A 22300-nucleotide genomic window follows, 5' to 3' on the forward strand; every position below is an offset into this window, starting at 1 on the left:
TAGCAAGAGGTTTACACTGTAAGTGGTTTAATGGAGTTTATTCTGCTGAAGTAGCTGTAAGGAGCAAAGAATATTGCAACCTATGAAATTAGGGCCAGTCACTGTCATTTTAGATATTCCCTACAAGGGGCAAGACTGGAAGCATTATATCAAACCTTCAGAAAATGACTTTTATTTATGTTTGACACAATGTAAGCTCTGGTTCCCTTTTAGAACTATAATAATTGATAAGCAGTGTCTGATAAAAAAAACATCCTTAATCTTTTTTTCATTGCTTTTGATTTTTTTTTATTTAGCTGTTGAAAATGATTAAATGTGAGCTTATATCACCACTTACACTGCTATAACAACATCTATTGTTACTATTATTGTTATTTGGAATTTTAAGTTTGCTAATCATACATTTACTAATTTTCCTGCTAATGTTGAGATAATAAAGAGCAGTTACTGTATTTATGGTACTTGCCTAATGAAGATTAACTTTACTTGACCATTTATTACTTTTGAATAAATATTTAAATAGAATATGCCCATTTAAGGTCATGGCCTAACTTTTTTAATTTTTCAGACTTGTGCTAAGAGATGGACAGAAGGTAAACACGAGAGTAATCTGTTTTTGTCTATCTGGTAGTTGATACTCAGTTAACATAAAGATTTTTATTTTTCCATTATTTCCACACCCATTCAAGTAAACCTTGTTAGAAATATTACTACTGATGACAGGCAGTCCTGGCTACAACACAATAGTAGAGCTAAATATACTTAGCTTTAGTTGTAAAAATAAAACAAGTTAAAAAGGGTAAAAAATGTTTTAGAGAAAAAGAACTAGATCAGGGTGCTGTGAGAGGAGCAGGAAAGATTGCCAGCAGGGTTCATACACCTGTCACTGGTGTCGTGAATAAGACGCCTTCAGGCATAGGGGCTGAATCGACAAACCATGATGACAAAGGTGTTGGCAGAGGCTGAAATATCAAACAGAAATGATATTGTAAGGCTGTAAGTTTTGGTTAGGATGCTTGTCACAGGGGCCACCAGTAGGATGCCGACAGATGAGAAGTAATGAGCACTGGAAAGGGGGATGGTCATTACCCATATATATGTTCAACATGACGTGTGAGGGTTAGTCCTTGCTCTCTAATGTCATTTAGAGAATGGCTATATCTTTGTTTTCAGAGCCTTCTGTATTTCTTTAGGCACTCTAGAGTTTTTGTGTTTGTATTTTTATTTGTTCAGAGCTCTTCATTCAGAGAACATTTTATATTGCAGAAAAAGCAGCATATCTGCTTCATATACTGTACACTTTAAAACTGTATGTGTGTTTCTTAAGCAACATGAGTGTTCTAACAGATTTTGAAAGAGGTCAAATAGTCATTGACCAAATTGCAGGTATGTCAGTAACAGAAATGATTAAATTATTTAATGTGTCAAGGGGGAACAATGTTAAATATAATACTGGACAAAACAAGGAAAAAGAGCATCAGGAGAAGTTGTCCAAAGTCAAAGTTCACTTACAAGAATAGATGAACACTTGACAGGAAAACAAAGGCATAAAAAATTACTATATAACTTATTCTACACCTCCGTGACACAGTCTCAACTAAAACTGTATGTTGTGAGCTTCACAAAGTGGGTATTTCAATTTTAGCTGAACTTGTTTTAAATACTTGTGTTCGCTAGGGCTGTGTTTTGTCATTGTCGCCTTTACTTTTATCCATCTATACTAATGAAATGCAGATACGGAGATGATCTGACCCTAGTAGAACTGTTTACTGAGGATGATAGAGAAGGGGTGGAGAATTACTGCCAACAGATAAGTAAACTGGAAGGGTTTTGTCAGTCAAGCATGCTTCATATTATTATTGATAAAACGTAAGTACTAGCTACTTGTGACAGTCATAAGTTAGATTTTCTACCTCTCTCACTTATTAATTAATCTGTAGAAGTTGTTCAGTGTTACAAATACCTGTGAACAGTAATAGATGAACACTTAAGCTTTGCAGAGAATTGAAACTGCATTTTATAAGTAGGATGATCAACATATATTTTCATCAGGAAATTGAAAGGGTTCATAGTGGGACAAAATGTTTTAGAGATGGTTTATAGAATCTTGGTGGAAAGCATCCTTATATTTGGTATCACAGTGTTATGTAGTAGCCTGAGTATTAGGAGTAGGGGGAAATTGACCAGAATTGTTAATATTGCAAGTACAATTATTGGATGACCACAGAAACAACTGAAAGAGCTATATTATATTGCAGTTCAAAGGAAAGCTTGGCTTATCATTGATGACCGCTCCTACCTTCTTCATTCTAATTTTCATGTGCTACCTTATGGGAGAATATTTGAATGCCTGTGGATAAGTCAAATCTATACAAGACATTTTTTGTTCCCTGTGCAATCAGTATATTAAATGTAGCTATGTGACTATTTCCTATATGAAGCTATTGGATTTATAGTAATGTTTGTGTAAAACGGGCAGAGGAATATTTGGTATATGTATTGTTGAATGGCTAGTACTAATGCTAGTTTGTTTTTAATGTGGATTTTATGTTGAGTGTTCCATGTTTTGTTTTTTTTTTAACGGTGATGCCAAGGACAAAAATGGGCAATAAAGTTATATATAATATATATTTAGGGCAGAGCGGTGGCTCTGTGGCTATGGCTCTGAACCTGTGGCTGGAAAGTTGCCGGTTCAAATCCCGTGGCCAGCAGAAGAATTCTACTCCCTTAACCCCAGCTGCTCCAAGGGTCCTGTACAATGGCTGACCCTGCACTCTGACCCCAAGCTTCTCTCCCTGTCTGTGTCTGTGTGTCTCATGGAGAGCAAGCTGGGTTATGTGAAAAAGATGAATTCCTAATGCAAGAAATTGAATATGGCTAATAAAGTGATCTTAATATTTATGATAGGGCTGTCATTTTAAAACTACTTGTAACCAATATCAATGCTCAGCAATGCATAACCTGGTGTGATGAGCACAAACCTGGCAAAACCTGGTTATCTATCTTTTAACTCTTAAACCTATCTTTAATTCTTTTCCCTGCATATGGTGAGGTTTATATTTGGAAAAAGCCAAAGTAAGCCTTCAAACCACACTGCCTATTGCCAACTATTAAACATGGTGGTGGATCTGTTATGGTGGTGGTATGGACAGCTGTCTCATGGGAGTCATTGGGTTTGATTGCTACTCTGCATAGTAGAATTATGACCAAGGAATACAAAGACACTTTAGGCAACCAGATGCACCCTGTAGTGCAAACAGTTTTCTCAAGATAACCACATATTTCATGGCAAAAGTACCCCCATACACACTGCTAAATGGATTCAAGTTTGGTTCCATGATCCCTAGGATGAAGTCAAACGGCTTTCATGTCCTCTCTAATCGGGTCTAAATGTCATTGTAATATTATGGAATGTTCTGGAGTGTAAAGTGTGAAGTAGATTTCCACCTCCATCATCTGAACGAACTGGAGGCTTGCCTTCTTGAAGAGAGATTTTAGATCCCAATAAAAACAGTTCAAAACTTGGATAACTGTTTTCCAGAAAGGTTGAAGCTGTTGATAAAGCAAAGGGTGTCCCAGCTCCTCATTAGTTAATACATATTCCTATCTTACCTGTTTCCATTATTTTGCTCACCTCATGTATTTGTTGCCTCTTAAATCTGTAATGTCATGGGTGTCCATAAAATGGATAATTTTGAGATATATTAACTAAACACTGGATTTGCCAGGAAAGAAAATATGGAAAAGTGCCGCTCCTTTAGAGAAACAGCTATGACAAACAAATGATTAAAGAATGTTTATTTTTTCTTCTCTTCTTGTCAAAATGACAAGAGTAATCTGGGTGAATTTAGTCTAGTAAAATGGTGCATGTATGTGAACATCTTGTATTGGGCATGTATTTTCAGATTTGTTGGGAATATAAAGAGAAGAACAATCACCCAGCTATTACAAGCTACTAAATTTATAAGATCATTTATTGAATAAATGTTTAAATGAAAAGATATACATAACATTACACTTCTCAATAACTGCAAAGTGTTGTATTTTGGAAATAAATGTGACCTTTAATTGTAAAGTATGTGGAACAGTACAGTAAACAAAACCCTTTGTTGTATTGTCTTTGCCATTCTCAGAAATTAGGCTTTCCAGAGATGCCATAAAATGCACGAGCTACAGCTGGATATTGTAAAATGTAGCATACATATCCAGATAAATTATGAAGTTGCATTGTGCCCTGGTTAGACCCCAGCTGAAATACTCTTTTTGTTTCTAGTAACCAGGCAATGAAAAAGATGGATTTATTCTGGAACTGAAGAGCAAGAGTTATAATACTTCATGTTGAAAGAATTGTATCTATTTACCCTTAGTAAATGATTAATTAGAGAAGGCTACTAATTTATATATAATAAATCTGAAGCCGTAGATGTTGATTTATAGAACAGCACTTAAGGACCAAAGTCACACTGTTACAACTTCTTTTTTTTCACCTGGAAAGTGTTTTAATACAAAGATTGAACCTAGGTGATACACCTACTATACATCCTTCAAGATATACTTAAATAATATATTTTAGTATATAAAGAAACTGACAAGGAACTGACAAGTGACACAAAGCCACCACAAAAATTAAAAATATGTTGTATTTTTGGTATGTGAAATCAAATTTATTTGGATAATTCCAGCAGTATTTATTCCATTGTGGTCTTCTCTACTTGTTTAGATATCTTCAGTTTCTGATATATTTAGTAATACAAAGAGAGGGTAAACAATTTGGATTGGTAACAAATGTTCAGTTTTCAAGCCAGTAATCTAGAAATAATTAAACATGTTTAAGTGAATAACAAAATAGTGTAAGTAGATCATTTTTTAATTTGTTTACATGGGTGGCATTGCTGCCTTTCAGTGCTGGGGCTCTGGGGTCATTTGCAGACCTGGTGTGCTGCATGCGTGGGGTCTGTGTGTTCTCCTCCACATGGGTCTTCTCCTGGTGCTCCAGTTTTCTCCTACAGTCCAAAGATGTGATTTTTTAGGAAAACTATCCCAGGTGTGAGTGTGTCCATATTGTTGTTTGTATGTGCACTGCAGTGGACTGGTGTTCTGTCCAGGGTGTATCCTGCCATGCACCAATTGCTTGCCAATAGGCTTCGTCTTCTCTGTGACCCGGTATTGCATAAAGCAGTTAGAAAATTAATGGATGGATGGAAAAAGGTTATAATAAAGACATTTTTGCATTTAATTCTGTTTTTTTTCCCAGTATTAAATAGTAAGACATTTTACATTTTTGTAATGTTTATTGGCACTTGTAACTGTATGGTTACCTTGTCCAGTTTAAATCCAATAATACTTTATTTAATAAAATACATATTTATTGTATTTTTTATCATTCATGAAATATGATTTATGTTGTTGAAAAGGGAAACTACGCTTCAAATTAATATGGAAAAAACAGATGATCCCTGTTTTGTGCTGTAGTGGTTCCTTAAGAGTTAACAGCTGTGACTCATATGTCTGCTTGTTTGCATGCTGATTGTATACAGTTCAGTTCTTACTCACACTGGCTGTGCCCATGCCACAGAAATTTTAATTGTCCATTGGTGAGCAATGCAGAATACAAATGGCAAATATATTCTCTAGACTACCCTTTTATTACCAGTTAATATTGCACTCTCAGATGCTATAGTTAGTGGTATAGAGGGTATTGTTCCAGTTATTCAGAGTAAATAAGAACAGTTCTTTGAAATGCCAGATAGCAGGACATTATTTTCCTAAAAGCATCTTTTCAACTTGGTTGAAATGTGTACTTCTAGTACTGTAGTATGTGCTTAAATGTTTTTAATTCTTTCATTTTTATACATTGGGTAACTATTGACTAAGTTGGATTTGTTTTATGTGACTTTGTATACAATATTCTTAACTGTACTTTCACATAAATACTGCACAGTGTATTAAGATGACAAGCAGTGACCCGCCCTAAATGTTTTAAATGTCTTGTTTTATCTAAATGTCATTCTTGGGTTATTATTTAATGTTTAATGTTCAATATTTATTTTGGTGTAATACAAATCAGCTTCAGAAAGATTAACATTTCAAATGTCAAATGCCTGATATGAAATTAAAACAATAACTCAACTTTTTTAGATTAGATGAAAGATAAAATGTGTTTTGACACTTATTTTTTCTAGGATAGTGTTCCAGAGGTTTGAGCCCTAACACCAAAAGACAACATCACCCATTGGGTTTTGAGAAACAGTGGAACACTAAGTAAGCCAGCATTGGAAGAAAGAAATTATTTTTCCTTTTCTGTCCTTTTAACATGACGCAGAGGCTATGAAAACCAATTAATTAAAATGAAGGTGATGAGATCTTCAAGTTCTTCAATGCTATGAACTATTTGAAAAGCATTCATACAAATGTTTCCAAACATATAATTCATTGATATGTTGAGAATATTTTAAACCTGATGGCACACCTAGTTTACTTTAATCATTTATCATTGAAATATAGTGTACTGTTTTGTAAGGTGCCTTAGGTTGGAAGCAGTCCTTCAGTTTTTTGCTGACTATGACACTAATCTCTGCTTTCCTGAGATCAGCCTCTGCATTTACCCTTGTGTCATATTTACAATCATGCTTTTTTGGCAGGCATATGTATGCAATATCATATAAATTTCCTTCTATACATGTCTTCAAACTGATCTAAATATAGTTTTAGAGACTGGATTAGTACACATTACACTGAACCAATTTCTGGTGTGAATAATCAAGCAGACAAAAGTAGGTCACATCTATTGCAATTCAAAAATGATTTTTTTAAAAAACAGATGTTTCATGTAATGTTAAACAAGAAGAAGAAAGAAAGCCTTTAACCACTCAGGAAATTATTGCCTTTATTTCATATTTTATTATGTCACACATACAAAAGATCTTTTGCAGATTTTTTTTTAAGCCTCCAGTGCCAGGATCAGATGGAACTTTTTGATCTGATATTGCTTCATGAAAATAATGTTACCATTATTGGTTATGACACTGTCACTACAAAGGACCATGATGATGTTGATCCCAGATTGATACAGAAGTCATGTATAACCCTATGTCATGTAAGGGTTAACGCTATTCTGTTAAAATAGTGAGGGACTATGAGAATAAAAGTTAACAGAATGCTGTACACTTAGATTGTAGTTGAAAAGAGGATACTGATTCCTGACGTTTGCATTAATGGCCTCCCAAACCACTATTCTTCTACCACTAAAACAATGATTCTCCTTTCCATATAAGGAAAGTTTACATTATCAGCAAACCTTTTGAATCTTCAATTCCAGTTTTTACAACTGCTCTAAAATCTCCAAACAAGAAACAGAACTGGAAATCATCAGTAAACACAGCAATGGACAAACATCTAAGTGGTTGTCACCCTGGTTAATTTGAGTTAAAGTACTTTGTATAGAAACCTGACAACTGTAAAGGAGTTTAGGTCTGAGAAAGGGACTTCCGTGATCCAGTTTTATTTTTACTAGTTTAGAAGTTATCTTCTAGACGGGTCCGTCGAATCCAATGATCCTCTTGTGTGTTTATGTTTATGTACAGTATGTTATGCTAATGTATTCCCAGTAACTAGCTGAACATCCGTCATTCTGTATTGTATTTAACAAAATTACCAGGCAGCTAATTCAAGCATTAACAAGTCGATTTTAAAGAATTCCTATTCAGCCACTGACCCAAGTATTAAAAATTTGTCAACACAGATGTTATCAGATTAATGAAGGATAAACAATCATTCTATCATTATTTTGTGGTAGTGCATTAAAATAAAATAAGAATGATGACAAATGCTGAAAGGTATTTTTTCTGGATAAAAGTCCTGGTTAATAATGAAACATGATATTAATCTTGACTGAATGCAGGTTAATGCTTAGAAACATCTTGTCGCAAGCTATCATTTTTAAAGCTAAAAAGAAATTTGTCCCTGGTCAGAGTGGATTATCGTATCTATTGTGTACATGGGGGCAGACAATCAAGTCATTTCCTTTAATTATTTTATCATATCATTGCACCCTTTTTTATTCTGCATGACTAGAAAAGACACCACAGAATTAATGGATGTGAGATGTGAGGGCTGATGTGGGCTGGAGAGATTAGCTGTAATGCTGACACTGACAAATTTGATACATTAAGGCTTCGCTGGAGGGATCCATTGGAGGAGGAGAAGAAGAAATGCAGAGCAATCTGCATACAGTACCAAACATCGTTTCCTAAGATCTTATATAAGCTACAGAAACAGATAAATAATAACCTGTGGTATAAATAAAAAATGAAGGTGATTAATGGTATTTTCTTACTAATATTTTAATTTTGCTTGTGAAATGCTGGAGATTGGATGATTAAAACGTTCTTCTTTTTGTTAAAGAAAAAAAGACAATATTTTTTATTCCATAACATTCTTAATATGGACATTTCAATATTTTTTATATAGACATTTCAGTTGGTTAGCATTCAAGAAAAGGATGAAATGAAAAAGTGAGTAGCTTACTAAAGATTATGGCATACTTACCCATCATGTAAAATGTACTGTACATATACAAAATCCATGTATTTAACTTTATTTGTTATAAAAACAATGTTATTCCGATGTCTTGAATTTCATCATTACATCTCATATCTTTTTTATAATGTGGATTACCCTGCTGTACTAATTAAATTTAAAGGTTTGAAACATTTTCATTAACAAGGAATATTTTTGTCATCGGTGAAATTTGATGCTACCTAAGCAGTTTCTTTTTCTTAATAATATGCAGTATGTCATTTAAATTAGGCATGATTTTGAAGAAAGCTGGAAAGAAAACATATTGTTACAAGGGGGGGCGGTTTACAAAATGGTGAATTTCAGGAAGTGATCGAGCAGTTTAATCAATAAGTAAAATAATTATTCATAACCCCCAACTTCTGCCATATACCAATATACCTTAGCAGGTGGTATAGTTAGAGCCACATGATTTGTTTGGTCTCTTGCACAGCTTTGGTGAAAAGAAAATCCAGGCACACTTGGTTAAACAAATATTTATTAACAATGACAGTGACACAATACGCTACACACAACATAAAGATACAACACACAAGTTTCTCTATGTATTCAGTATGTACAGACTAGGCATTCCGGCGGGCCTAATATCCTGGTCACCCAGAAACCCCAGAATGCTACCAAGTATTTGACTCTTAAATAGTGCCTGCAGAGGCCAAAATAACACATAAGCTTGCCTTCTAAATTAAACAGAATGCACTACAATCTGCAGCTAAATCTCTCTCTCTGCAACCCCAGATCCCAGAAAACAAATAGGAGCTCATGTCCCTATTCTAAAAAAGTACCCCCATGCAGGAAGGTCTGCTTTGTTCACTTCATATTTGATTTGCTTTAGAACACCAACTGGGGGACACTGTTGAGAATACAGATAGGATATAGAGGGAACAGGAAGGAAGTAGAAAAGGGGAATGTAATAGCATGTTTTTTTTCCAGTAAAGGTTATGTAATTCATTACTTGTGCTTATTCATTTCTATACTTACAACTTCAACAGCCATTTAACCGGGGTTTCTTTTACTCATGGTACCCTAAAACACAGAATAGCAGGCTCTCTTTGGCAAGGTTCAAATACTTAGCTCCAATCGGATTTTGTCTGAATGATCATGAAGAAAAGATTCTCACCTGACCCAAGTTTCAAGTTCCAACTCCTCCTGACTTCTATCTTGTCCTTCTCCTCTTCCTTTTCTTACCTCCTGATCTGTTCTTATATGGTGTTTTTCTGGCACTTAATTTCTTGACAGCTAATTGTTTACCCACAACTTAGTTAACTATGGTAAACAAAGTTAAACTTTATGATGTACAGTACTATAATATATTACATCTGAAATACACTGAAGCATATACCCCTCAATCGGATGAAAATTAACTAAATTTAAAATTACATGTTATATTCATCTATGATGTGATGTTTTACCTCAAAGTGTTTAATCAGTGGTTAATTCATTTTCAGTATTATCACCCTGAATAAATATATTTGTTTGGTCCTTCTTTGCTCCTTTAAAGGTAATAACTGCTACTGCTATTACTACTACCAATCATAATAAATAATAATAATTATTAGTAGTAGTAGTAGCATTAGTAGTATATACCTTTAAAGGCACCAATTAAATAAAAGGCTTTTTGAATGAGAGGGTTTTGAGTCTGGATCTGAATACTCTCAGGCTGGGTGACTCTCTGATATCCTTGAGGATAGAATTTCAGAGCTCTGGGGCAGAACAAGAGAAGACAAACACCCTATCACCCAGAACGTTTGAGGGACAAACAGAAGAACAAAATCAGACAAACAGTTTTTGAGGAGGGGAGTAGAAAAATATTAAATAAGAACTAATAAGAAGCCAGTACAAGGACTCAAGCACAGGAGTAATGTGATCACTTGCACAAGACATGGTCAGCATTCTGGCTGCTGAATTCAAAATAAAATAAAAGCTGGACCATATGAGAGCAATGTCAGGAACTCCAAACACAGTTTCAACATGAGAATGTGAGATGTGTCATGATTAAGAGTGTCAAAAGCAGCACTGAGGTCAAGGAGAATAAGCATAGATAGAGAATTAGAATCAGCAGCCATAGGAAGATTATTAACTTTAACAAGGGCAGTTTCAGTGCTGTGTAATTGCGATGAGATGGCTGTTTAATTGAATGGTAGGAGTGCTTTCTACAGTTTTCACAAGATAAAGTAGTTTTGTTTTTTTCAGGAACAGGGGTAACTGCAGCCATTTTAAATGCCATTGGTACCACTCCATTGCTCAAGGACTCATTAATTATGTTGAAGCATAGGGCAGAAAACCAGGATTAAAATTAAACAATAGCAATAGGATATAATAAACAGATGGAGTATTTCATATATAATCCAATTTACTAAGGTATGCAGTGTGAAATTGAAAGAAAAGCAGTGCAGTAGTAGCATGCATGGTGAAAAAAAAATGACTCTGGATGTGGTCAGTCTTGGAAGTAAACACATGCAAAGAAGTTGAAGTAGTATGGCACTTTTGCTTAACCAGTCTATTAATGATGGAGAATAGATATCTAGGATTGTTATGGTTGTTTTCAATGCTGTGGGAGAAGTACCTGTATCTAGCAAACCTCTGATCTCTATAACGTTTCAACAGTAAAATGTAAAAAAAAATACAACTGAACATTGAAGGAATAGTATTTCTGTTGAATACTTGATAATTGGTAATTGACATTATCAACCTTTGGGTAATCTGTGTTCTTCAGAATCTTCTGATACTGCCAAATAACAAATATATAATGAGAACAAATAAATGTTGTATCTGTTAATGAACTATACTATTATGTTGACAGCTCTAAATATATGATTACATTTTTTTTACCCAAATTCTATTGGCTATATCATTATCACACAGTAGTATCTGATTTCAGTAGTATCTAAGTGAGTAATCTGATTTCAAGAATTAATGTTCTGTAGGATATAGGAGTCAATACAGAAAAGGCTTCTCTCTGACTGACTTAAAAATCCAATTTGTAAAGGACTGATTAGAACTCTTTATTAACAGAGGCAAGCTAATTATATTTAACCCAGTGATAATGATCTTAATAATTAAAGCATCTCTACAAAATTAGTTAATAGGATAGCACAAGATATTATGGTTCTACCATTCTGCTATGGTTTTACAAAAGGTCAAAATTATTTGCTTGCTTGGTATGAAAGGTCATACACAGAATATTTTTTCTCATGCTATCACATTCATTTTAAATATTAAGCACAAGTCGAGCACCTGTGTTCTACACCATATGCAAAAGCCTTTAAGTTAGGTTTTCAAGGGAAGAAAGTTCTAGCTAAAGACTATGGAGTTAATAATATCCTGTAATTTTTGTGCAAAAGAAATTAGTGTTTTTAAATCTTAAATTATTTAAGACTTGTTGTCTCTAATTAGTTGAAAAGGTAAAAATGTGTCTCTGCAATAAAAAAAAACAATTCCTAAATGTAGGTGTTAGAAAATAAATTATATAGAATAATAAAATGTTCTATGAAAAAGCTTTTATTGTGAAATACAAGTGTCAGAGAAATTGAAAGTGCTTGAATCCAAGTATATGCTGGTAAAACTGGAATTAATGCAGTCTACAGATTGTATTTCAATACTGAAGGAACTTGCTTCTTTTATTTTGTGATCTTAAGTCAAGGGAAGATGGCAGTGATTGATTTCGTTTTGTCAAAGTATGTGCACAAGATAAAATTTAAGCTCATGCATATGTCTTTTTACAACAAATCTATCATCCAGTGGCAGGACAAAGCAAGCTTCTGAACCTCCATCCTGAAACAAAAAGTAACTGTGATGTTACCATTTACTGTATGGCACCACCGTGACCAACTTCAAGAAATCAGAAATAATTAGTTGTTTGAATAGAAAATGTTTTTAAGACAAAGTGTGTTTGTAATTTTTCATTGCATTACAACCTTACTATTAGAATGAGTCTCAAGTTGAAACTGCTTTAGAAAATAATTAATTGGCTGTTTATCATCACATATCATCAGTTCATTTTTAATTTGTTTCCATGTTTATTTTGATGATTGAGTTTTCACTACCACCATGTCAAAATTTCATTTTTTCTTTCTGTGTGATGTCCACAAAAGAAACAAATGTGCATTAAAATTGCCTTACTGTATTTGGAGAAGGCCCTTATAAGCCTTAGATAGATCAAGAATCAGAACCAGTAAAGATAATATCCTGGAAATACTGCCTATCATTGCTGACTGTTGCCTAGCAACATTTTGTGTGCTTTACCACCAAATTTAATGTGTGGTCTGGAGTAGTATGAAATTTATCTTCATTATAAGTGTTTAATTATTGCTGTCAGCTCCATTCTGATGTTGATCATATGTTAGCTAAATGCTTAATGACTGACTAAATTAAAGACCAAAGGAAATTACTGAGTACAGCATTTGCTGTTTAGGTTTTAGTACTGATCAGAAACACATAAGGAATATATTCCCATCTAGGGCAGTGCAGAATTCTATTTTGTAGAAAGGGATGAAGAAAACAAACACACTGGTCGATAACAACATTCTTTGTTGATTATGTCTATCCATCATTTTGCTGACAGCCAGTCACTTGGAACTGATTGTGTAATGAGCTTACATTTATTGGAATGCTATCCTTTTCAGAAAAGTCATTGAGGTCGACTTCTCATGCATTTATGACAGGCCTTTAAGGTTATGAAAGATTTCTACACTTTTGATAGTGGTGTGTATTACTTCATTAGAATTTTGTATTTGAAGTTAATTTGTTGTCATACCCAACACAGTATAAGTAGCTAAAGAACAGTAGATATAAAGTTATAGAGTAAAAGATATTAGAAAACAGCTAAATGCTACTGTGTGTGGCTTTGAAACCTTAAATGAGTAGCTAAGGACAAGAGAATGACTATAAAAATCTAAAGATTTTTAAACATTATTTGTCAGGAACACTCCTATATATTTGAATAATTATACATGTATACAATTTAATTTTTTATCCTACTGTGGATAAAGCAAGCCACAGCAATTCCCACAAAATACAAATCATAAGGTCTTGTGATCTGTTTTTTTATTTTGCCACGGCTCCATAAAATATTAATTCATATATAAACATGAGTTTTCTCACCCAATGTCTAATTACAATCATACTGCTCTAAAAAGTCAGTATATATCTTGCACAAAAAATTAAGGGCATGCATAATTGTCTACAAATAGCACACTGAATAATTGTATGTATAAATGCTATTGTTTTTTTTAATAAAGTACTGTTTTAATACACATACACCTAGAATACAATAAATGGAACACATCCTGAAATTTTAACAGTGGATGTGTGCTTTTTTTCCACTCAAAACAGTTAACCTTGTGATAACTATATTTTCAAAAATTTTGTAAGCGTGTGGTACCATATATAGATGTTACTGATAGTATGTCTGTTATTCTCAGTCTATGTAATGTTAATGAAAAGTGTGTAAACTCCACAACAATTTAAAGAAAATTCCCTTCGTGTACAGTTACATTTTAAGGACTCTAATTTAAACCTTCACCCCTTACATACAGTATGGTGCTGATTTGGGATTCACATTGTTTATTTTAGTATGGTTTCTGAAAGAAATTACTTGTTGGAATTCTTTTAAAGTTAATTGCAATATGGGGAGGTCACAAAGGACTTATCTTGATTAATTATAATTGATTATAATTAAAAATGCTTTAAATAGCACATTAATTCAGCAAAATGTATGAGGAAGTAAATTATTAAATCCAAATTATAGTTTTTGATTCTCTCAATACTGAATCTATCAGCGATTGGCCTTTCATACATTGAAACAAACTCCAGTTGTACAGAAATTGCATGGTAGAAAAGGATAAAGTAATCACGCAAGGAGAAAAAATACAAAGAAAGGAAAACTACTGTATGTCATTTTTAATAAAATGGTGAAATTAAACATTTATAACCACCAAAACATAAGTAGTAGACTGAGGATCAGATATGTGGTTTATGATGAGCTTAGGCTTTGGAAAACTCTCCAAAAACAAATGTGTTTTAAATTTGTGAATTTATTCATTCTGTTTTAGGAATTTATGATAAGTAGTTTGGTTTAAGTTTTAGTCTAATACAGGGGTTGGCAAACTTTTTAGAGCAACGGCCACTAAAAATGTTTTACTAACCTTGCTGGGCCATCTGAGTAAAATCCTCTATTTAGCCGATAAACTCACCGACTGGAATAGATCGTGTTTCTCCGGGCACATCTCTTTCGCGGCCTCTTGCATACACTGCTTAATAAACTCACCATCCGTGAAGGGTTTGCCAGCTGCTGCTACAAGCTGTGATACTTGATAACTTGTTCAGGTAGCCACAATATTTTCTTTGAATTTTCTCTTGATCAGTTTTTGCTGCCCCTGAAGCAATTTTTCCCTTCGTCCATCTCCTGTGTATTCCAAAAACTTAGCCTGATGTTTTGTCTCGTGATGCCTTTTTATGTTGTATTCTTTAATCACGACAATTGTTTCCTGACAGATAAGACACATTACCCTTTCTTTCCAAGGGACACAAAAGTACTGTTCTGACCATTTGTCTTTGAATTTTCTACCCTCTGCGTCGATCTTTCTTTTTTTTCCCCAACATGGCAGGAATACCTTAGTTAGCCTCTTGTCAGTTATAACTTTTAGAACCATTTGAAATCATTACCTGCTTTCAAACAAGATACCATACACTAGACATCATTTGCATGACTGAGCCAATCACAGTAGGCAACAAAAACTCAAATGAACGTATGGTAAGAACCACAGGCGTATGTAACCTAGGATAAAGCTGATGTCTGATAGGCTAAAAGTAAAATGCATCGTGCAATAGGTGTTGTTCTGCAATTGACCATTAGTGCTGAGAGAGAGCAGCAGAGCTAACAAGTAGAGGCCACTGGCGGACAATTTTCAATATCCGATGCAAAAAGTAACACTCAAGATTCAAACAGTAGTGAGCTGCAGGGCCACTCAGAAAAGTTCATAGGTGCCATAGTTTTCTGACCCCTTGTCTAATACATTCTCAGTCAATTAAAAAAGTGTTAAATTATAGGTAGATTAATCCATCTAATAAATCAAAATTAGAAACAAACAAGATATGTTTAATTTGAAAAAAATACAGTTATGAAATTAGGTCATGTCCAAAGGAAAGATTAAAAAGGTGAGTTATGATTTTTTAAATCTTTCCACTGATCCTTGCAAATTTGCAAATAACATTAAATGAATTAATTAAAATTATGTGTAAAAATGCACAATAGCATTCTGTATTGTCTTATTATTATAATACTAATTATATCTTATGTCTTATTATTAATATTAAAGGTCGCATGTTTACCAAGAAAAAAAAATGTTTGAGGTCTTAATTTCTCATTATATATTTTTTTAACCTGTAACATTAGTGAGCTGTACAATTGGATCCTTTCCACACTTTATCTTGTTCTGGACCTCCGATTGAATTCATTATAAAACTGCAAGTTACTATATATTATGAGTAGCATTTTGATGTAGAATGATAACAGATAAATCATTTTGACACTTAAGTATCCAAAAGCAGTCAATGCAAATTTAAAACCCCAGTTCACAAGTTTGACAAATAGCCTGCAAAATTTAAGGTGGCTATTTAGCATTGTTACTGACAGTGAAGCAAGCAACAAAAACCTTTGATATATGTTACCCTTGCCACAATGTATTGCATCATATGTCGCCCATTGTTAGGGGTGTGCATTTAGTTTTCTGTCAATATCTTCAAGTGACACAACTCCTAAATAAATTAAGTTGAAGTTAGGAAAGGACAGTCCCCCAGGAACATCTTAGATGTCTGTTAAATGAGTTGGCCTTCTCTGGGACAAATGCCAATTCAATCTTTCAAGACATAGGACCCTAAGGGATAAGAAAATATATTAACACTTTAAAAGAAACCAGAATATGTGGAAGTTTAGAAATTCTGTGTACATTTAATTCAATATCTATGGAAATAGTTTGTTGAACTGCATTTTAGACTTAGCTGTTAGCACTTTCGACTACTGCTATTCAACTCAAAATAATACAACATTGCATAGTAAAGAAAATATAGAAATTATTTTTCTATAATTAAAGAATTAAAGAAAGAAATTAAAGAATAACAATAACATAAATGAAACTCATATTTGAACCAGGCCTAGATCTAAGATTGTTGAAATAAACATTGATCCTTTTTTAAAAAAAATCCTCATTTCAAACAGCCAATGAGAATTTCTTAAAATAAACTATCCAAAACAACGAAAAAACAACTATATTAATGCACTTGATCTTGTATGTATTGACAATGTTAGTACGAACAGTCCACCACCAGGATAGTATGAACAGTCCATTTCATAAGGCATCATACTAAACCCAATTACAAAATTATAGATATAAAGTATACTGTGAGTTAGACTTTTTGCACAATTGAAAAATACTATGTGGGATGATGACAGTGTAAAGAAATTGCCTATGTTTTACTAAACTTTAAACACCCAGCCATATACCACTGAACATCCATATAGAGAGAGCTCATGGTTTCACTCATGGTGGGGTTCCAAACACCTGATAATGGAAGCGAAATGAAGAGTTGAACTACAGAAGAGAAACAACAACAAAATGACAACATTCATGAATTTAACAAGTCTGTTGGTCTTTTTTCAGCCCCTTGGGGCAGTCTGTATAATCACTATTCCCTCCTCACCTGTAATAGCTCTCCAAGGAGGCTAAGTGTAACATTGTCCCCACAAAAGGCCAGACATCCTCCCAGGGCTGCAGACATGACTTAGTTTTAGTACTTAGTGTAAGTCCTATACTTGGACCTGGCCTACTCATCCGGCCCATCACTGACTCCATGAGTCCAACCAGTCCTGGTGCAGTTTCCCCAATTCAGCCATAAAACTTGACACATTAGCTGTTACACCACATCCGAAAGACGACCAAGCAGAGTGTGGGGGTCCTCCCTTTAGATGGCGAGCCAGCATGGTGAGAGATTCAGACAGTATCCCTTCTTCCTCTGTGAGCTGTAGTCTCAGTCTTGGATGTGCCAGAAGGCCTTCATCATTGGAAAAAGTGATGGAAACCAGGGCCCTCAGGGTCCTCCTAACTCCTGTACAAGAGCCCATCTCACAGCATCCACTTGCCCCACTGGCAGGACAGTTCCTCTGGATTGGGTCACCACCCCACCTCAGGATCTGCTGCCTGTTGCTCCCACATTCCTCAAGGGACATAAACCGTAAACACAATCCCCTCAATCTTTACCTGCTCCTCTTGAGCCCTAACAGACACCTATTGTGCAAGACAAGGACAGGGCTGTTATGACTCCTGTCCATATTGTTGCAGAAGCTGGCTGGTGGGAGAAGGTGTCTACATTCTTCTGTTACTTTACTGCATAGTGCTCTAGACCCTGCAGAATCTCCACTTAACAGGCCGTCTGAACTTCAGGCTCTGGAAGCTAAGAATCTAGGATTTGGTAGCATATGGAAAGGGGGTGAAAAATAGCTTTCACCACAGCTATTAGTTCCCATCACATAATGCAATAGTTTACACATGAGATGGGCAAAGGAACAACAACATCTACAAATTCCGAGATAAAGCAACAGTAATATGAGGTCTTTCCAATAAAACTCCTCATTTCATGAACCAGCTGGTGTGTTGAGATATTTACTGTGGTGACATATTAGAGGTTGGTAAAAACCCTTTTTGGCATGATAATGTTTCCTAGAAAGTGGGACTTTTGCATTAGGAGATAGAAATTCCTTAGACAAATTTTGAGATCCACCTTTCTTATGAGGCCCTTTATGAGGCCCATTATCCTTCTTAGATTATCCAGGACCCTGAATAGCAGGTTGACCAAGTACACCACACACTCTGATTCTTCTGAAAATGGGCACAACTTCTGGGCATAGGATTGAAATAGTTGTTCCATTGTCTAGGAGAGCTGAAATAGTGATACATGCATGTTGCCATTAACATAGCATTGTCTTTAGTCCCCAGGATACCAGGGCTGAGGGATCCAGGGTGCTTGAGGACCATCTTGAGGTCAGTATCAAAGTACTGATATGTTTGGGTGTTCTTGAAGAAATAAGAAGCTTCTGTCTTAGAGCTAAACTGCATGACTTTCCAAAATAACGGATAAGAAGGACACACTGGCTTGTAACAGCAGCATATTCTTTCTAAATCCCAAGCATTCCCACACTCCCTGTTTAAAAAATACCACAGTATTCTGTTTAATCGTCACCCATCCCCAAGAAAACAGTGTTCCTTATCATATGGCTTCATATTTTTGTATATCAGGTACTCTTTTGGTTAAAATATTCGTTTTTTTATCAATGCTAGGTTCATCATTTTCTATCACATTCATATGCTTTATATGTTAGAATTATAAGAACAATTGACAGAATGACATTTCTATGAAACCTTTGCCTACTTTTTATTTTTATAATAATAATAATAATAATTGTTTACACTTATATAGCGCTTTTCTGGACACTCCACTCAAAGCACTTTACAGGTAATGGGGACTCCCCTCCACCACCACCAATGTGCAGCATCCACCTGGATGATGCGACGGCAGCCATAGTGCGCCAGAACGCTCACCACACATCAGCTATCAGTGGGGAGGAGAGCAGAGTAATGTAGCCAATTCATAGATGGGGATTATTAGGAGGCCATGATTGGTAAGGGCCAATTGGAAAAATTTGGCCAGGACACCGGGGTTACACCCCTACTCTTTTCGAGAAGCGCCCTGGGATTTTTAATGACCACAGAGAGTCAGGACCTCGGTTTTACGTCTCATCCGAAGGACGGCACCTGTTTACAGTATAGTGCCCCCATCACTATACTGGGGCATTAGGACCCACATGGACTGCAGGGTGAGCGCCCCCTGCTGTCCCCACTAACACCTCTTCCAGCAGCAACCTTAGGTTTTCCCAGGAGGTCTCCCATCCAGGTACTGACCAGGTACTGACCAGGCTCACACCTGCTTAGCTTCAGTGGGTTGCCAGTTGTGAGTTAAAGGGTGATATGGCTGCTGGCATTCTTTTTGTTAAGAATTCCACTTTGTTTACATGTGGAAAGATATTGAAAAATACCAAAACAACCTGAGCAATGCTTGGATAATGTATTGACCGCACCTAGTCTTCTGTTCCTTATCTGGGATTCTGCCAGCTTGGCTCTATGATTTAATGAATAGCACATAATGTTTTCCATATTCCATTGGTTTAACAGGATACTTCTGGATCATATTTTATGGTAAATTATCTTAGATTCATTGACTAAGGCTATTAATTTGCTGCAATGGCATTATAAAACTTTATTTACAATCTTAATTTCACTATTAAACAGCTAATTAGTTATTGATCACTAATTACTAAGTGAACTGCACAGTTTTTTTTACAATTCAGTTCCATTAACCTTGTATACATTTCCTTAGTGACAGCATGCTTTGCTGTTTCCAGACATTTAATGTCAGTGTTTAAAATGTTGCATCAGAATTGCACATTGCCCTTTTTTGACAAGAGATCAGAGCTGTCACAAGATTATTAACAGGTCCTCACTGCTCTGGTCCCCTTTGTTCTCAGTGTTTCCTGCTAATATGCACATTCATGACAACATGTGACTATTGTTTTCAGCATGCGGGCAGTCAAGGGATTTCAGATCACTGCTTGAGCTGTCTTACATCTTAACAGCAGAGGAACATCAATGTAGAAGGCAGTTCTAGGTCCTGTCATTTGCACAGACACCACATTCCAAATTCCATCAAAAACATGAATGCCAAAGTTATATAGGTGTTAAGCAGTCAAATCAATCTAGAAATCACTGTGCAATACAAACATTGTATTGTTAAGATTCTTTGACTTGTGATGTTTTTTATGGTTGTTGAAATGTGTGAATAATGCATGTTATTTTATGTCCTTATTTTATATAATTTCTGAACAATAATTTCTCTTGGTTTCTGCTAAAATTATTTGCTCTGGTGTCACACGCCTTGTGAAAAATAAGTTTGGAATATTCCATTATATTTCGTTTTCCTTTATTTAACACGGAAAGGAGCAGGGGAATTGTATGTTTGTAAAATTCATTGTTTCACTGAACTCTCACCAATGAGCTGTACATCTTGATATAGTGCTTCTGTATGAGCCCTCTACATTTACCGACATTATTGATTTTACTGGAATATTTAACGAGGCAATTGCCAGCTTAAGCTGAAGCAATACCATGGGAGCACAGAAAATGCAGTAACCTTTTTTTAAATATATGCAAATATATGGTAATTTAAAAAAAAAACGAATGTGCTTTCATCAGTTTATGTTTTCAATATTGAATGTGGTGAATTTGTTTTAAACAGTTTGTATTTTACAGTTTCACATGTATTCCTAAACTAATCCGCACTAAATTTTATTCAGTTACTGTTCCAAGTTCCTCTACAAGGCCCAAAGCTTAATTTTCTTTATGCAAGAAAACATATTTTGGAGACAAATATGATTTCAGTGTCATGGAATAGTAATAATATTGATGTCTGAAAGCTGCGTCCATGTGATGAACTGTCCATTTTCTCACATGACATTTTTTCCTGTTCATGAACTGGGAAAGTTTCTTGTTGGGGCATAGTATACTGTATATGTAAGTCATTTTATAATACTGAGGTGTCTGTGTAACTCTTGTACCCAGGCTGACTCCAAATGGTTCATCTGTGCTTCTGAATGGCTCATTGATCTTGTATAGTACACAGTAAGGTAACTAGGGTGTTGCATTTATGGCTATTAATATATAGCTGTAGGCAGATTGAAGTAAAAGTGAATTCTGGTTAGGACCACTTTCAGCTTATAATTGAATTCTTACAGCATTGAAAGAAGAATACACATGCTGTAGACAATGCACGTGCTGTTACCATGTTGCTTTACATAAGAAATCCAGTTTGAATTCAAACAAAGTTACATTAAATTACTAACACAATGCATTCCCTTGCTGGATAAATGATGGATTGGATAAAATAAAAAAAATGTTGCTATATGTTTTTCAGTCAATGTTTTTAGTAACTATTAAATACATAATCCTCAGAAACATGAAGACATGCAATTGCGCATGTAATATTAAGACGATTAACTGGTTCTATCATGTTACCCTAGCATGACATCACAGATGAAGTTCCAGTTTAAGTCTGAAGTCTGCAGTCCAACCTGCAGATTTAAAAAAGAAATCATATCCCAAAAGTTAACAGATGTGGCAGAAATTATTTTTTATGGAGAAAAAGATTGTTTTCCAATAACGTTCATCATATTTATTAATGGTGATGCTCATGCTAGAGGTCTGGTACCCGACCCGAGCCCGACAAAGTATTGGGTTTCGTTCCGGGTTCAGGTCAGCTTTTCACATACAACTTCGGGCTCAGGCTGGGTTTGGGTTTGTTTTCTAATAAGTGATAGTGAATTATTATTATTTTATGTTTAAAATATAATTTTATTAGGAGAAATTCATTTTGCACGCTATTATGGTTCCCTCCTTTCAAAAGTATTACAGATTTAAAAAATACCAGTTTTTCTCAACAAAGGGCATTTTCTGTTTATCAGCTGAAGCGCATTGCAGCCAAGCAAAGCCGCGTCTGTGAGAATCCGTCTCCGTTTGTGCGTGTGTGTCCACTCGCTGTGAGAGGGAAAGAGAGTGACTGATTTTGAGTTTGAGTCGGGTTCGGGTTTCATATTTGGCAGCACCATTCAGGCTCAGTCAGG

General features: G+C 35.0%; 1 protein-coding gene across 5 annotated transcripts in view; it reads left to right on the top strand.

The window, feature by feature from the left end:
* Nucleotides 1–22300, top strand: part of mgat4c (mgat4 family member C) — a 289683-nt gene that overhangs the window by 6848 nt on the left and 260535 nt on the right. For 4 of the 5 annotated variants that reach the window (XM_069192227.1, XM_069192228.1, XM_069192229.1 and 1 more), the window contains exon 2: nucleotides 18560–18611. The exons of the other annotated variant lie outside the window; for it this stretch is intronic. The gene's annotated coding sequence lies outside the window, so the exon portion shown is untranslated. The remainder of the gene's footprint in view (nucleotides 1–18559; nucleotides 18612–22300) is intronic. 5 annotated transcript variants of the gene reach the window in all.

This window comes from Lepisosteus oculatus, chromosome 7 (genome assembly GCF_040954835.1).
Source record: "Lepisosteus oculatus isolate fLepOcu1 chromosome 7, fLepOcu1.hap2, whole genome shotgun sequence".
NCBI classification, from domain to species: Eukaryota; Metazoa; Chordata; class Actinopteri; order Semionotiformes; family Lepisosteidae; genus Lepisosteus; species Lepisosteus oculatus.